The sequence below is a fragment of the Taeniopygia guttata genome, chromosome 3, assembly GCF_048771995.1.
Source record: "Taeniopygia guttata chromosome 3, bTaeGut7.mat, whole genome shotgun sequence".
NCBI classification, from domain to species: domain Eukaryota; kingdom Metazoa; phylum Chordata; class Aves; order Passeriformes; family Estrildidae; genus Taeniopygia; species Taeniopygia guttata.
The window spans coordinates 74,657,816-74,670,161 of record NC_133027.1 but is presented as its reverse complement, the minus strand read 5'-3'; the positions used below and the strand labels follow the sequence as shown (position 1 = coordinate 74,670,161).

Below are 12,346 nucleotides of genomic sequence, written 5' to 3'. Positions count from 1 at the left end.
GCAACCAAATGCAGAGTAGCCAACATCATCTTGACTTTACAGCTAGGTTAGACAGTTTCCTCAGCAACTTGTACCATTTTATGTATAGTCCTCTCCAATGCTCCCAGCATTCCTCTCAGGAAGTATCCTGTGGTACTTGATGAATCCATCAGGAAGGAGAGAGGCTCCTCGAGGGTGGGTTAGATATCAATGCCAGCAGATACCTCAACCAGCAAGATACCAAATGTGGGTTCCACTCCATCCCCATACAAGTTTTGATGTAAGTCAACCCCCAGCTGCCCTGAACAAAGGGCACAAAGCTGCCCTTCTACCAGCAACACCTGAGCACAGCAACAGAGGTGCTGCAGGCTGATGTCTGTCCCCAGAGTCCCCACACACCCAGGGAGAGGTGCAGACCCCAGCCCGATGCACTGGTTATGGCAGTGCCACCCTCTCCCACCACCCACAGCCCAGCCCACCTTCAGGCTGCGAAGGGAGCCATGGCCTTTTCCTTCACTCTCCACAATGCATAAAAGATGAGGGATCACAAGCAGCAGGGAAGCAGGCCATGTTATGCTAACACACATACACATATATGCATGTACATGCCTGTGTGTGCACTACGAATAAGTTTTAAAAGCATTTTGTGTTTAAAATCATGTTTGTCCTGGTTCAGGAGAAAATTTTGGCAGAATCAAATTCCTGTGTGGGAGATGGGAAAAGCAAACAATAATGTAGAGTACAGCAAATAGAACTTGGATTTATCCCTCTCCTTTCAACTCTGTACTCAAGCATCAGTTTTTTAAAAATTATTTTTTAATGCAAATACAAGATAGATCCAGGAGTATCCTCTTGCAAGTACAGAAGCTGTTCCATGCACTGCCTTTGCCAAGCCAGCATATACAATGCTTCTTAATAAAGCGATTTTTTATCCAAATTATGTAGAGCATTCCTTATAAGACAGAAGAACATTAAAAAAATGCAGACAAGGAGGCTATTAAAGTATTATTTCAGAACAATTATATAATTGTTGAAAATATATTACTGAATTATATATATTATTAGATTAGATTAATGAAATAATTCTACTGACATGCACTCTTAGACCCCGGACTACACACTATTAACAGCTCTATATAAATTACAGATGTCTACAGAATGACATGAGGGCAACAGGTCACCACTATTATTGCCAGCTGATGTAATTCATGCCATAAACTTTATCAACAGCATAAAGACCTCAAGTATGAACTTATCTTAATTGCCCAACGGCTGCAATGGCTATTACACGTTCCCTCTCACAAGGGGATATTACAGCCAGTGAAGACATTCATGGGGCTACAAATAGAACTGAAAGTAGGGCAAAAAAGTTACCATAAAACACAAACACATGCACACAGATTCCTTTGGACAGCTGAAGAAACTGACTCCCACTTCCCCATAGCCTCTACAATAAAAAGTTTCTGGAGAGTTTTTCCCCACACCTGCTTTTTCCATTTGAATTTTTAAGAGAACAGCTGTGGACCCTCGGAACAGGAAGTTGAGAAAGGCAGAAGAGAAGGTGTTTTTCTTCTTACGAACAAACCAAATAAGGTTCTGGACCCTCCCATGCCAGGTAAGGGGTTAAAGAAAAAACATCCTTAATCTGAAGGTGGAGGTCAAACACAAGCCCAGCTAAACCTTCTCTTCTTTAGAGGTATGTTAGGATGTGATAAAACATAATGAATCATTAACTTGCTAGCAATGCATGTTTACACCTTTACTTAAAAAAAAAAAAAAGTTGTGAGTCAGAAGTAACTGCTCAGTGAAAACAAGTGACCAGAAGGAATGCTCTTACTTAAACATACACAATTTCATACTGTCCATATGCCCTTCCTTTGTTTACCACAGATTCCAACCTCTTAACCTCAATTAAACCATAAAAGCTCCAGCAAATGCACTGCAGATGAATTAATAAAAGCTGAAGTCAATCATCAGCCCCCGGGACACCCTACAAGTTGTTTGTTTTTGTTGTGTTGCTTTTTTTTAACTAACATCACTTCATGTTTTAGCTCCTGAAGAAGTGCATTTTGAGACGTAATTGCTTGGTCAAAGGCCCAGCAAGTCTATCAATTAAAACAGTCAAAGGCATTATTTGTTTGTATTCTTCTGGTATCAGACAGGAGGCCTATTAGTGCCCAGAGTTGTGGCACAGCTTATTTAGCAGTGTTTATTTTACCTAAACACACATGCAGAGGATCTTTGGGAAACATGCCTGTCATTAACTTCAAGCCTTTTCTCACTAAGCAGCTCAAACATGGTCATAAAAACTCAATTAAATCTTCCCCTCCTCTCTCCACAGACCCTCAAGTTGCCTCCCAGCACAGGGCCAGAACCTCAGCACTTGCTAGGTTAAAGCAGGAATGGATGTGGTTTGCCCCAGCAAGGTGGAAAAGAGCAGCAGAGCCCCCCATGGGGGGAAGAGGAGTTGAATTAGAAGGAATGAGCCATGTGCTTCAGGGATCAGCAGGATGGCTCACTGAAATATCTCACACCCAGCGACACAAGGATGTCCTGCCACCACTGAAACTGGGGAGAAGAAGGTCTCATCCAGACAGCATGTGGGTTCTCCTAATGAATGCCACTGTATTTTACACACTAGTTTGTATCACACAGCAAACTGGGTCCTAATTCTCATTTCAGCTTCTAGGTACAGATACAACCACATCTCAAGGGGATAAGGAACAGATACCATAACTTACCAACTCAGAGTAGCAAAGCAGAACAAAGTTCTTATCTATCAAGAAAAAAAAGCATAGGTCATTCTGTGCTTCTCTCACAAACACCTGGAAACATGCTTTTTAAGGTTTATTACAGTAAAACATCTGCTTTTGCTAGAGCTGATAGAGAATGAGCACTGGGCATTTTCCTGATGAAATCTTACCACAGTGGCCCTACAGCCTCTCATGAAAAATTGTCCAGAAACATTAAGACTCTTCTTAATATTTTCCAGACATCATCCAGAGATCTTTGGGCTTCTAAGAACACTAGGCTCTTAGGCTGCAGTTTCACAAACAGCTTAAGCAGCTTTAATCAAGGCAGTCCTGCAGCAAGACAGACAGACAACTGCCTGGAAACAAATCTGCCTTTGGCAGCAACCCACACTTGGGGTGCCTTGTACTCAGGATGAAACACAGTCCTAGAACTAAAAACCCCCCTCACCTTCCAGGTATTTTGTCCCCTCAGATGCACACTGTAGGGCCCCAGTACTAACTGCAAAAGAGAGTAATAAAGAGCCTGAGCAAGTAACAGATGTCATGATGGCGTGTATAAGCCTTTCTCAGCAATTTTAAAAAACTCCACCCACCTCCTTTGACTAACCCCTGCAATGATGAAAATTTCTCTGAGAAGATGCATCAACCAGGAAGGAGCGGAAACAAAGTTGCTTGTCAGGGCAGAAAACAAGATTGAAGCTAAATAGCTTTATGTCATGGCTGTAAGACGATGTGAGAAGTGCCACCTGTGATCAGCAGTCAGGACAACTAGGTCATATCCTGCAGCAAACTCGCAGAAGCACATCGACTTTTCAAACGTGTCTACCTCAGCATGATTCCAGGACCAGCACAACACATCCAAGGGAAAGACGCCACAGGGAGGTAAGGTACCAAATCTGGTATCCATGGACTGCTTTTTGGGTAAAATGCACACCTGTCTTCAAACACTGCACACCTGTCTTCAAACACTGCACACTACTTTGAATAGGTGTCTTGGTATTCCTTGTTCAACAGCCTGGAATAGGGGTTTCCTATTCAAAGCTGTTGAACAAGGAATCACAAGACACCTCCCAGTCACTTGGGCGCTCTGAAGAACTGGATTCCAGAACTGGTGCAGCTTGGCTCTGGACACATGCAACACTGACAGCAGAGACAACTGGCTTCAGCCCACGGAAGTGGGAGATGCAACTACAGCAGGCTTTCTGCACCTGGTCAGGTGTGACCAGAGTCCTCTCACAGGACAAAGATGTGGGCCTGGCCCCCACCTTTCCTTTAGGATTCTTCAAGAGGTGCAATGCAAGATGCCTTCAAAAACTTCAGGGCTGTGAACCCCAGCAGATGTGACAGGGAAATCGCTTGAGCATTGGTTTCAGATACCAGCCAACATCCTTTTTTCCTTTCTTCCTGTACAAGCAGCACTCCTTGGTGACACTGAGCTTTAACAATAGCAAGGAAAATGCTTTCTCACTAGTCTTCATTGCTGGATTAGATGCAGCTCTTAGTTAGGCATGACTGCTCAGACTCCCCACCTTTGTGCTGTAGGTCTTCCTGCCCCACATCAAGCAGTACAACTGAATCCCAGAACAGGAAACATGCTCTAGTGCTTGTAACTCTGCTGCTCTGCACCCCCAAATAACGTGCTTAGGAAGAAGGGATCTTCCGAAATTCTGTGGACACCCATTCCTAACCTGGGGCCATGCTGCTATAATACTCTGTAGGTTGCCATAGTCCTTAAGCTCAAAGACAGGGACAACTCTCCCAACCCAGGGATGTTGGCATTCTCTTGCAGCCAAATAAAAGTGACTCATGTTTTTGGGTGCACTAGCTAGTCCTGAAGGAGAGGAAAAAATGCTTAACAAAGGACAGAGCACCAAAGGAGGTGCTCTTGCAGCTCCTGGAAGCACAAGGGCAGGGCAGCAATGGCAGGACCACGCAGGGTGCTGCCACGCTTCCATCCACCTCTCCCATGGGAGGAAAAAAGCTCCTCAGCAGTTTGCTCCCTTTGAGGACAGCACAACATGAATCACTTTATGAGCTCAATATTTAGCTGAAACAAAACTGAGTTCAGGAGCTCTTTGAAAGATCTAGACAATGAGTATTAAAGGCTACAGGCAAAAAGGGATGAATTAGGATCTCACAGGGATTATGTTTTTCCATTGCTTTTAAGTGATGGAAAGTGGCTTTGAATTTTCGTACACAAAAACAGGCAACCCTTTAAAAAACATTATTTTAACAGTACTACATGCAAAATTTAGCAATGTACACATTTTAAAGAACACCCAAACCGTAAAGTCTGCATCTAGAGCATGCAATTCCTTTCCGGCATGCTCTTTTACCTGGGAAGACAAACAATCTTCTTGTGGGAAGATAAATGGATCAACTGATTCTTCCTTCTTACTGACTAGTAAAAGTAGTAGTATGTACCCTATTGCATCTGACTACCACCACGCAGTTTCTAGTGCAATAAATTTCATGACTGCTGCATAATCTGATAGACTTGTTTATTGAATAACAATCACTTATAAGTCTTTCTCATACTTCATAAATCAAACACATTAATTAAAGTTTAAGAGTAAGTGGTAACTTAAGGTATCAATTGGCCTAGACAACTGCAGAAGTTCAAGAAAAAAACTGCAAAATATGGCATTGGGCATGAGCCAGCCTCAGTATCCATTACACCTCACACAGAGCAGCTGCAAAGGAAGCCTGGTCAGAAATGCCAAGCTCCATTTTCTCAGCTGGATCCCAACACACAACACATGAGAGCTTGCAAAAGTTAAGAGAAATGAATTGCTGGAATAGCCATTCAGTAACAGCAACCTTGTCACCCCTCAAACACACCAATATATGTCCCTTTTGAGATGGACCCTTAGGGAAATCTCATTTATGGGCATACAAATGCACAGCCGGGAGTGCAGCGAAGACAATGCTGGTCCAGAATCTCAGAGTAAGAACAAGAACAGAGATACTTCAATTTAGCACTCCAGTGCTTGGCAATTCTGCCTTGTAAATCGCAGCTCTTTGTAAAGACCATTCATCTTTTCTATCTACAGGAAACAGGAGAGGCAAAGTACAGGCAGCAAGTTCTTTACAATAAGGGAAAGCCAGGCTTCCTTCACAGGCATTGCAAGTGTCAGGAAACTTAGGAAGAGCAGGAGAGCAGCAGCAAGACCTAGCCTCTCTACTGGCAGCTCAGAAGAGAAGCACCTTCCTCTAATGTGCAAATTGCAAATGCATGACATGTCCTGACCCAAAAGCCTATCAGTTAATTCTCCAACTGGAAACATATTCCATTTTTAGCCTACCAAGGCTACGAACAGGATTTCTCCCAAGGGGATCCATTATACTCTTGCCTCAAGCACATCAGATGAGAGATACTCTTCTACAATTCTGTCATTGCACAAGTTATTTTACAGGGATAGTATTTTTTCACTTTAGCTACAGTGGACTGATTTGGAATGTATCCCTAAGACTCCCGAAGTCTGTTGTAGAACTGTCCAAAAATGTCTTCATTTCTATTCTCACCAAGATCGTGCAACAGTTATAGAAGCAGCAGACTACTAAGTATTTATTAAATAAATAAATAAAGAGCAAGGAGTAATTATAATTTCACAAGCAATACCTCGAGCTGCAGGACAAATAAGGAGAGACATATATTTTTAATTTTTTTAAACAATGTAACAAATTTTTCTGAGCAGGAATAGCTTCACTACCAGTAATAACCATGTTAAAAAAAAAAAAAAAATTGGCTTGCTTCTCCTGAGGAAGGGGAAAGTCCACTGCAGATCTCATTGCATTTGAATCACTAATCACTATCTAAATATCCAAACCAACCAGGCAGTTTCTGCATCAGTTTGCTTCTAACTTTTTCCCCCTCAAGTGTACAGCTAGTCTTGAAAATACTCAGAGCAGAAAGGAATACTGATGTATGTGAGGTGGACAAAAATAATAGATAAAACTCCACCTGGAACACAACTTGCCTCTGTTACAAGTGTGAAAATGCCAATCTGCCAATACCTTGATAAAATTAACACAGACAGCAGGGTCTTTATGATTAGATGCAGTTTCAGAAACTGCACACAGCACTGTCAGACATCAGCTTTAGCAAAGCAATGAGGAAGACACAGACAAAAAAAGAAACAACAAAAAAACACCCCAGCCTTACAGAGTGCTGCATTTTTGAGGCAATGCTGAATTGCACAAAAAGAGGAAACAGAGGGGAAAAAAGAAAAGGCAAACATAAGAAATGGTTAAACAAGAAGCAAATTATCTTCTCCTGTGATTCTCCAGGCAGCAGCTCCTCCTTGTCGGGGGACCTTGTTTGGGCCAAGCCTACCATTTTCTCTGTGCAGAGTTACTAACCACACACTACTTATTAAGGTACCAGTGCTTAACACCACTAAGATAATCAAGCAGCAACGCAGTAACAGGGGACTTTCTGCAAGAAAAGAAGTGTAACCGTGGAGCACAGTAAGCATGCAAGTAATTTACATTGCCTCACTTTGGAGAAACAGTAGGGCAACGACTTTTCTACAAAAGCCAACTGATAGAGAGCTAATCAATTGATTCATATGTTTTTTACCTGCAGTGTTGGGAAAAGTGCTGTAGCTTTAAAGTACTATCAAGTTTGATTAAAAAAAAACTACTAAAAATATAGCAAACAAAAAAACAAAACAAAACCAAACCAAATCCCACAAAAATTCACCCATAAAACACCCTAAAAACCAGACCCTCTCCTGGGTCTAAAAATTTCTATCAGAAAAAGACTTAGATGAGAAAACCACATGTAAATGCAAATGGTTTTGGTGTTACTGGTGTTCATCCCATTTTATCAAGTTCGTATAAAAAATTCAGTTAACAACAACACAAATTCTAAGGGAAAAAAAAACCCTGTCCAAAAAGCACAGACAGATTTTTTGGTAGACCATTGCAAAGAACCACTACAACTCATGTTCTTCAACAGCATTCTGTAGATTTATTTTTGTCTTACTTTTTTTTGTTTCCTCCCCTCTTTTCTTACTTAAGGTTATCTCCACAAGAAACACAACCCCTACTCACCTCTTAGATTCCATTTTTTTTCGGATTTGACACTTCTTATCTGAAGCCAAAACATAGGCTACTACACAGACTCCCACCACCACTAGTGCTGAAACCAGAACGCTTTGATTAAGAGTGTTTAATTGTACAATTAAATGGGAGAAATAAACAACAGTACGGCCAAGACATTCTGTTTTCATTCCAAATTTTCCAGGAACAAAATAAAAATTAAAAATGCTTAACAAATTAATGGGTCACCATATTCAAACAGTTGTGGTTTGTTGGTTTGGGATTTTTAAAATATTTTTGAAGTATTTGTTATCAGGGCCTGGACATCACAGCAGTATTCTGAAGAAGGGACAAGGTTCAGACGGTGTGCTAGTTTTCTGGTGTCGTGGAAAAACACAGATGTGCATTTTAAATGCCACAGGGGAATTAACCTGAGAGCCTGTCACTGCCGAACAGCAGGAGAAACATCTCTCGATTCAGACGACCACGACTTCTCAGCGCAGGAAACCCAAAGCCTTTCCCTGTAAATCGTTACCAAAAAAGAATTCCAAGAGGCGGAGAAACAACGAAATATGGAGGCTTTTGCCTTGCTGACGCTCACCCCTTCTCCCGCAAGCACACACCTGCGGGGACACTCTCCTCCCGTCCCGTCCAGTACGGGTGCATCAAAGTCCTGCACGGCTGTCAGACCACCCAGCCCAGCCCCAGATGCCTCCAGCCCCCCGCCGCCGAGGCTGCCCCACGGAAGGAGGCGGCCCATGTGCTGCCCCACAGGGTGGGACCCGCGGGGCCGTGTCCCTGTCAGTCTCCCTCGGCACCTGCGAGGCAGGTGGCAGCCAACCGAGCACCAGCTGGGACGCGTCCCACACCCGTGCCATGGCACGGCCCCACGGGAGCTCTCTGGGACACGGCCAGCCGCCTCGGGTGTCTCCCGTCGCGCAGCCGGTGTGTTGCTAATCCCGCCCCAGCATCACCCCATCATCCAGCGCCAGCGAGACCCACCGGCGGGGCCCGGTCCACGACACTGAGGGACGGATAAGTTACCACGACCCCAGGCTCCTCCAGAGCCCCAGTCCCTCCTGTCCCCACCTTGTGCCTCCCCGCTCCCGCTGCATCTCCCAGGAGCGCGCTGGGACACCCACGGTGGCGGCTCCGACGGGAAAACCCCCTGATAGTGTGACACAGCCGGAGATCGCTCCGGCCGAGGCTCGCACCGCCCATCCAGCCACAAAGTTGTAAATAGACTTTCGCAGCCGCTGCCGCGCGGTGGGACCGACCGCCGCCGCACGGAGCCTGTCCGGCCCCGCGGGCGGCGCACCCCCGGTCCCAGCGCCCTCGCCCCCGCCGTTCCCTGCCCCGGGCGGCGGCCGCAGCCGGGCGCCCCGCGGCTCCCTCCGCCCGCAGCCGCACCGCGCCCGGCGGCTCCGCCGGCACCGCTCCCCGCGGGCGCCGCTCCCACCCGGGACCCGTCCCCCTCGCCTTTGTCCCCCGGCAGCGCACCGGGACCGCGCCTGGCTCCCCCCACCGCTGCCGCAAAAGGCCCGGGACACTCCCTCGCCGCTGTCCCGACAGCGGAGCCCGCGGACTCACCGCGGGGTAGCCCCCGCCGCGGAGCTCCTCCGGCCGCTCCGGTGCAGCATCCAGCGCCCACCGAGGCAGCGGCGGGCGCACGCCGAGCCCGGGAGGAGCACCGGCCTGGGGCGGGGCCAGGCGGGGCGGCACACGGGGAGGGGAAGCGGCGGGGGCGGGCCGGGCCGGGCGGTGTGTGCCGGGCAAGCTGCGGCGGCCCTGCGTGCGGTGATGAGGGGGTGCTGGCGGGGCTACGAGGCGATTTTGGTTTTGGTGGCTACTCAGTTCACCGCACTGGCAGCAATGAAGTTTGCGTAGGGGAAATTGCAATCAAGAGTAACCGCAGCAAGTCACCGGAACTCGGTCCAGGTGGCTGTGCCGCAGTCCGGTTAAGTGGGTGATGCTGGCAGGGGGAGATGGCTCGAAGCGTAAAGAGGTGCAGTGTAAAAGTCGGGATCGGATCTGGGAACTCCGCGCCTGGAGTTTCGGGCGCTGAGAGCTACAGTGCTCGAGAAGGAGATGCTGTGCTGTAGGCATGGCATAAACCCTCTTGTTTCCCTCCCTCTTCTGTGTTATATTCTGCTTTTTAATGTAGTAATTTTCTGAAAGAAGGTGGACATCATCTCATTGTCTGTTTAGTTGCTCCCTCACGAGTAGGTTGTTGCTCAATTTCCCCACATATCCAGTTCCATGTGAGGATGCAGCCGGCATGGCTGGCTGGCAGCAGGCTGTAAGGGGAGCAGGTGAGAAGGCTTTTGCATAGTGTTGCACAATTCCATAGCAAAAAAAAAAAAAATAGGAGATTTGCCCAGGAGGAACCACAAGAGTGAGCCTGAGTTGCTGGTCTGACATGGCCACCTGACAGTATGATGTGAGCAGGGCACCAGGTCACCTGTACTGATCCCCAGTTTTTAATCTTGCATTTGAGGTTGGACACGAGACTGGCTAAAATCAGAGCATGGATAATGAAGAGGACAGTTTACTTTTGCCTCTTCCCAGCTGGACTCTAACAGTGAGGCTGTTCTGTCAGCAGAGGGAACATCTTATCCCACAACAATCTTCTGAGAGAAAATATTGGTGTCTACTCATTATCTGAGAAATGGATAGGCATTTCATTTCAGGAATGGTTCCAGGGCTGTGGGTCCTAACTGAATAGAGACGACTCCCAATGGCCGAGGTGAATTCTTTCATGGCTTGTCCTTTTGTTCAGCCAAGGCTGATCTATGTAGTTACCCTCTCAGCATGCCAGCTGTTTCTAATGTTATTCTGAGGTGCCTAATGCATGTTTTCATGGACAGCTGACTTGGCATGACATCTTCCTTCTGTCCAAAGAAACATGTTACACTGTCCATTTTTATTCTGTATTATCTTCTGTCTCCTTCACTCCCTTTGCTCACGGTTGTAGCACTTTCCTTAAGCCTGCTCTGGAGCACTTCAGATTGCTAAACTGGTCAATGTCACTAAATGGACAGAAAATCCTAATTTTTTTAAATTTTTTTTTTTTTCCCCCAGTAAGAGTAGAAGAGTAGTCTGCTGTGTTGGTGGGTTTGATTGTCTCATGGAATGGTCCAACCACTGCTGGAGTCAGCAGCATCTTGTAATATCACCTACTCTTCCTCACTTATTTTCCAGCATGAATTTGCAGGATTGAATGTAAGGGCACAGAATTTAGTGCCCAAGTGTAGGCTCTGTTGTTGAATCTTTTCTTATTTAACCTGCCCTGTACCATGCATAAAGCCTGCAGTGGAGCCAGCACAGTCTGCTCACAGTAGGACTTTCTGCCATATTCTGACAGCTGGTGGAGAAGTTGAAATGTTAGCAAACAGCTCTGAACAGTTGCTGTGTTCTTCTGGATTTTGATCATTTGAAAAGGAAACAGTTACAGTAGCTTACAAAGTCATGGCTCCAGTTTCTGTGAAACGGTGCTTTAGCTATTACAGGAGGCAAGCACCGTGTCTAGGCTGTTGAGACAGGGGAGTGCTCCATGGCACCACCTTAACATGCTCTCCTGCTCTCCTCATCATTTGCACTAGAATCCTTAGGGCTATTTCCTTCACACAGAGCCTGAGTAGGAGAGTAAGAAAAGTGTGGGTCCTGTGCTGGTGATGTTCTCAATCGAAGTGGAATTTAGTACAGAATGTCAGACACTATTACCTTAATTGGAAGTATAGTAATTATCACACATAGCTGGTCTTCTAGGATTGTGTGGCACCCTGGAGAAAACAAGCTGCATTTTGAGAAACATCAGGACTGCAGGAAAATTGAGATATTGTCAGCCTGTTTGTTTTTCAAGGAGACATCAAAGTGTTGGACTCTGAAGATATCTGTGTTCCAAGGAAATACCAGTGCAAGTTTTCAAAGCATCAGCTCCAGCTCTCCTTCTTGCAGTGCTGATAAGCAGTTTCATCCAGCATGCTCTGTAAAGTGGAAGCTGGAGAGGGGGATTTGTGGATTGGTTCTTAACAGCTGGTGTCTTCAGAAAAAAGAGCAGCTTTTGTAAGCTGATGTCTCATGCAGAGTCATGCTGGAGTTAGAGGGACCCCATGCAAAAATAAAAGTTTGAATAAACATATGTCTTTACTCATGGTCTTGTCTGCATTGCATGTAGGCAAAGAGATCTTCCAGTGCAAAAGGGAAAGCTGTGGCTTGCCTTCTCTGTCTCGGAAAAAGTATCCTTTTCCTTTTCTTACAATAATTATCACGGTGCATGTAGGAGATAATTTTGTTGCTACTATTTATTGTCTAGTTCACAAGCAGCACCTCAGCTTGGAGAGAAGTGGGTTGCTTGTAGAGTTTAAAAACAAAAGGAGTTTTCACTAATGATGTCTGGGGAGCTGAAGCTGGCTTCAAGCTGTTCAAGTCATGAGAGGATGACTCAGAAGTCAGAAATTTGAAGCATTCCTATGTCTAGCGTTTAATCAACAGGCAAAGCATTGGGAGGTAAGCGGAGGAAATCAATGGCAAATCAAAGAAGAATAGGTCAGCTATTCATTAGAGAA

General features: G+C 45.7%; 1 protein-coding gene across 2 annotated transcripts in view; it reads right to left on the bottom strand.

Moving 5' to 3' along the window:
* Nucleotides 1-9,486, bottom strand: part of FRMD1 (FERM domain containing 1) — a 41,441-nt gene extending 31,955 nt beyond the window's left edge. For both annotated transcript variants that reach the window (XM_030268362.4, XM_030268363.4), the window contains exon 1: nucleotides 9,369-9,486. The gene's annotated coding sequence lies outside the window, so the exon portion shown is untranslated. The remainder of the gene's footprint in view (nucleotides 1-9,368) is intronic.
* Between the last annotated feature and the right edge of the window lie 2,860 nt (nucleotides 9,487-12,346).